Genomic DNA, 6,105 nt, shown 5'->3' on the forward strand with positions numbered 1-6,105 from the left:
TCTTCAGCTAAAAAATCAGGATTACAATAGCACATACCTCCCAGAGTCATGAGGATAAAATGAGATGATGTGTGTAAAGTGCTTAGTATAGTGCCTAATGCAGTTTATATTTAATAAATACTTGTTCCCCTACCTTTCCTTCTCTTCCCTTTCACATTCTTTCTACCTACCATAAAATATAGGAAAAAATTCTAGAAAACAAAATTGTTTAGCTGTCTTTTTTCTGAAACTTTTTGGCATAAAATTACTGTTATACTATTTAGTGATTTTTGTCCATAATGTTGTTGTTCAGCCATTTCGATCATGTCTAACTATGACCTCATTTTGGGTTTTCTTGGAAAAGATGCTGGAGTGGTTTGTGATTTCCTTCTACAGCTTTTTTTTTCTTTTTCTTTTTAACTCACATTCTGTCTTGATATGAATTCTAAGCCAGAAGCATAGCAAGGGCTAGTCAATCATGAATAGGTAACTTACCCAGGAATTGTCTGGGGCTAGTCATAAACAGTTGTATGTGCTAATAATTACTTTTTTTGAATTTTAAGTTTTCCCTCTCATTTAAATGTCTCCATGAATTTTATTAAATATTGCCTGATTTTATAGAAGTGAAAGAAGAACTTTTCCTTGAATTGCATTAACTATTTTGGGTAACTAGAGAAACACGTAGAAATCTAGAGATAATTTCCTGCATCAATTAAAAAAGTATCTCTTATCCTTCATTACAATAGTAGTTGAAAGTCTTCCATAGCCAGGAAGAATTCCCAAGTAATTAAAAAATGAGACACTTTTTTCACTAGTATTCTATCATGGTATCATAACCTTTTAAAAAATTTTACCACTTCAACATAGAATAGTATACCTGTCAGATCTATGGGAAAGGAAAGAATTTAAGATCAAGCAAGAGATAAAGAATATTACAAAATGTAAAATGAATAATTTTTATTACAGTAAATTAAAATTAAAAAGTTTTTTTTACAAACAAAACCAATGCAACCAAAATTAGATAAGAAGCAAGAAATTGGGGGGAAAATAACAAAAACATCTGGCAAAGGTCTAATTTCTCAAATTTATAAGGAACTAAATCGATTATACAAAAAAAATCAAGCCAGTCTCCAATTGATAAATGGGCAAGGGACATGAATAGGCAGTTTTCAGATAAAGAAATCAAAACTATCAATTAGCACATGAAAAAAATTTCTAAATATCTCATAATTAAAGAAATGCAAATCAAAACAACTCTCACACCTAGCAGATTGGCCAATCGGACAGCAAAGGAAAATGATAAATGTTGGAGGGGATGTGGCAAAACTGGGACACTAATGCATTGCTGGTGGAGCTGTGAATTGATCCAACCATTCTGGAAGGCAATTTGGAACTATGCCCAAAGGACTTTAAAAGTCTGCCTGCCCTTTGATCCAGCCATACTACTGCTGGGTTTGTACCCTAAAGAAATAATAAGGAAAAAGAATTGTACAAAAATATTTATAGCTATGCTCTTTGTAGAGGCAAAAAACTGGAAAATGAGGGGGTGCCCATTGACTGGGGAATGGCTGAACAAATTGTGGTATCTGATAATGATGGAATATTATTGTGGTGAAAGGAATAATGAACTGGAGGAATTCCATTGGAATTGGAATGACCACCAGGAATTGATGCAGAGCAAAAGTAACAGAACCAGGAGAACATTGTACACAGAGACTGATACATTATGGCACAATCAAATGAATTGGACTTCTTTACTAGTAGCAGTGCAATAATCCAGGACAATTCTGAGGGACTTATGAAAAGGAATGCTATCCACATTCAGAGAAAGAACTGTGGAAGTAGAAACGCAGAAGAAAAACAAATGATTAATCACATGGTACAATTGGGGATGTAGACTCTAAATGATCATTCTATTGCAAATATGAATAATATAGAAACAAGTTTTGAACAGTGATAAATATAAAACCCAGTGGAATTGCTTGTTGGCTCTGGGAGGGGGGAAAGAGGAGGAGAGCGAAAGAACATGAATCATGTAACTATGGAAAAATATTCTGAAGTAAGCAAATAAATAAATTTTAAGAAATTTCACCACTAATGTAGATTAGCCTAACCACATATAATCTTAGCTATTGAGATATTACATGGGAAATTTATTTATTTATTTGTTTGTTTAAAAAAACCCTACCTTCCTTCTTAGAATCAATGCTAGGTATTGGTTCCAAGGCAGAAGAGCAGTCAGAGTTAGGAAATAGGGGTTAAATGACTTACCCAGGGCTGCATAGACAGGAAGGGAATTCATTTTTAAAGATGAAATACAGCAGCTGTGGCTCAATGGATAGAGTGTTAAGCCTAGCATCAGGAAGACCTGAGTTCAAATTCAACTTCAGATACTGTGTGACACTGGGCAAATCATTTAACTTCTGATTCCCTGACATAGGGTTCTATTGGATGCATTAGAGAAGGAAATGGTAAATCATTTTAGTATCATTGCCAAGAAAACCCCATGGATAGGTATGGTCCATGGGGTGACAAAGAGTTGTACATAAATAACTGAACAACACTCTATAAATGAAGGGGAAAACTAGGTTGTACATTTCTTTTCTCCAAATTCTATTTTTATATGATCCGTATTGCTTCTTTTAGTATTTACTGTATAGATCTTCCTTGGTAGTAGGAAATTTGGATTCAACTCTCACCTGTGCCATTTATCAGCTTTGTGACCACATGCAAGTAAATTATAATTTAGTGTCCATTTCTTCATGTGTAAATGGGGAGAATAATATTTGTAGTACTTACCTCTGAGTGGTTGTGAGAATACGATGATATGATGTATGTAACATGTATGTGGCAGTGCATACATTAACACAATGTCCCAAAAGTTCAGTTTTAAATTGATATAGGTCATAGTTTCTGAAAAATTTTAGTGAAATTTTAAGCTTTGTTAGATTAAAACCTCAGTGATTAGAAGCTTAATTAGCTTTACTGCACTAAGATTTTTTGACACATCGTATATGGAAAAAGTATTTTGGGGGAAAAGTCTTTTTGTCCCTATATATATGAAGTATAGTAGGAATTGAATAAATGCTCATTAAATTGAAGTTCTTTGCAAAATTTAAAACACTGTGTAAATATTAGTGATGATCATGGTAATAATACATTAATTTCTCTTATTCTAGGAAGCCATTTAAGGGATATAGAGTATCTCAAAACTATAAACTCTTACAAATGGTTTTTAAATTAATTTTCATCTATTTACAAATTGTAGTATCCAAATTTGGGCCTCGATTGGAGATATCTGAGGGGTAGCTTGAAATTTCCAAAAAAGGATTTGGGAGAATTAGTGGTGACTTCAATTTGCTTACTTGTCATATTAAAGTCAATGCCTAAAAACCTAGAAGTTTTAGTTCTTAAAATGACTTTGCATCATTGTTTTGACCTACCATGATGAAATAATAATATTTTAGAATAAGATAATGCACAAAAATATAAGATATGATAGTACTATAGTCAATTATATTATTGAAATTTAGGCAACATTTGAATGATGAAATATGGAATATCATATATAATTTACAAATATACAGGCAGTTAATTGACTGGGACTTTTGTGAGATACGTGGGAAGAGGATCTGAACTTGGAGTTAGAAACAAGTTCAAGTCTCATCTCTGCTGCTTACCAGCTATATGATCAATGACTTTAATTTGTAAACTGTACATTATTTTAAGGTAAATCAAGTTTAGGATTATATTTTCATGAGGGTTCAGAACAAGACTATTTTAAAATAGCAAATATTAACAGATTATTAGGGGAAAGTGATAAGAATATAGTTTCAGGATATAGCCACATTATTAAACTGGCTTACTAATTTCTAGAGTTTCTTAGAAGTAAAAATAGTATGTCTAATTAGTTCAGTCTAGTATCTGAGAGGAAATATGGCATAATAGATAGAAGGGCTCTTAGAGTTAGGCGAGTTAAATTTAAGTTCTACCTTTGGTACATACTGACTTTATGATCAAGGGCAAGTCATTTAACTTCTTAGCGCCTCACACAACTTTTAAGGCTTTGGTTTATACACAAAAGTTAATAGAGGAAGTTTATATTAATCACTTGGACAGATAAAAAATAATAACTAAATTGTTCAATTAACCACAAAATTTATTACCCTTATTTATTTATTTTTTATTGAATTGGACTAGGTAGTTAATTAAATTAAAGTAGTTAAATTGTTTATAAAATAGAGAGTTTCACATTCCAAATAGATACAGCGAATTTGGGGAATTAAAATGGAAAAAAAAAGTTCTGTGAGAAATATTTTCACTCAAATGACTGGTAATAATAGTGGCTTTTAATAAACCATGCCAGATTTATGACAAATAAAAATCATTCCATTTCTACCTGAAACTAGTCCAAAACCATTTTTATACTTCAATCAATGTTATTTATTAAGCCTTTTCTAATAATTTCCACAAGTTTGTTACCCTAAATTTAAACTGCACTCTAAGGAGAAAGTCCAATGAGTCTTGGGATCCACTGAGACATACTTCTCTTGAAGTACCCTAAGGCTAGTATTGAGAAACACGGGAGGAATAATGGATAAGAAATCTTCCTTTTAATATCCACAGGATACCAATTTCTTGGATTTAGTAGAAATAGTCTATGGCTAATGCTCTCAACTTAGCCCGTTGCCTTCTTAACTAAAATTATTCATTTACTGCACCAAAGGGAAGTTCTCAGATTAGAAACTAAACATATGGGTGCCCAAATCACCCCAATCCTATCCCATTTCACTTCTGATACCATACAGCAAAGCTGATGTGTTTTTGTGCCTATATGTGTGTGCATGCTCTCGTAGGACAGGAAGGGAGGAGGGAACGGAGAGTGGGAAGCTGGGAAGCCTTCTGTCCTTTAGCAAATAGTGTGAGGGAGTGACATTTGGTCAGGGAGAAATATATGGATTTTCCCCAAATCATGATGATTGAACTGAGAACTTTCCCTGGGACACCCACTGCCAGAAAATATGTGCATCTGCATAAAGTCTACTCTATTAGAGACCAAACAACAGTTAGCCTCTCCCACGGTCTGGAGTGAACACTTTTCTTTTGTGTGACCCACTCTTTTCTAAACTCGAAATCCAATTGGCCAACAATTAAAGCCAATTAGCACGTGAGGAAAATAAACCAAAGACTCCACTCCAATGTATTTCATGGCTATTAGAAAGGCTAGTTAGCTCAAGGCATTAGCATAGCTCTCTATCGGGTCTAGGCACACAACAGAGACTAGTTGGCTTAAAGTATTAGAAGACTGGGATGGCGGCTTGGCTGAGCAGCAGTGTTATTCTGAGCTAACAGCTGCCAAACATTCTTGACAGGAGATGAGGCAGATGTCCAAAGACAATCAAAGAGAGAAGAAAGTTTAAGCCAACGTTTGCCTATCTCATATTCTCTACTTGATCCTCTGCCTCAAAGACAACGCACAGCTGTTGTACTTCAAGGTCTATCTGGCTGATCCTTACTCCCACAACCTCTCTCTTGATATTTCTCTTGCCCTATTGGGTTTTGGCATCCTATCAGTCCTTACTGACTCCTCGCAGGTCACCTCATTGTAAAGAGTGGGTTTTATTTGGCTCTTTTTTTTCTTTTCTTGAAGAAACAGAATGTTTTGGTCAAAATTCCAAAGCATGATAATGGTAAAGCATTGTGCTAAGAGATGGTCCAGGTCAAACCGCAGACCAGTTTATCAGGAGACATTACATTGTTCCTGAACTAGTAAGTTCTTAGAACTAAGCAGTAATCACAATGTCAAATAAAAAGCCAAGAGGGAAAAAAAAAATTACCATTGAAATCAAAATGTAGCAGATTTACTACTTCAGCTTCAGACATTCTCCTTTGTCTCAACTGCTCTTTAGAATGTTAGGATGACTTGAATTTCTACTCAAAATCTTTTTCTTGAAATAGTCATTTATTCCATCCCGATTGTTGAATATAATTTCCACTAAGGGCATTTACTCTAAGCATTCTTCTATGTCATGCAGTAAGCAATAGACTAGTTAACTGATATCTTCTAGTGATGCTCTCTTTTTAATGTCGCATGCCAAGAATAGTAAATCCCTTTATTTCTGAATA

The sequence above is a fragment of the Gracilinanus agilis genome, chromosome 2 (assembly GCF_016433145.1).
Source record: "Gracilinanus agilis isolate LMUSP501 chromosome 2, AgileGrace, whole genome shotgun sequence".
Classification (NCBI taxonomy): Eukaryota; Metazoa; Chordata; class Mammalia; order Didelphimorphia; family Didelphidae; genus Gracilinanus; species Gracilinanus agilis.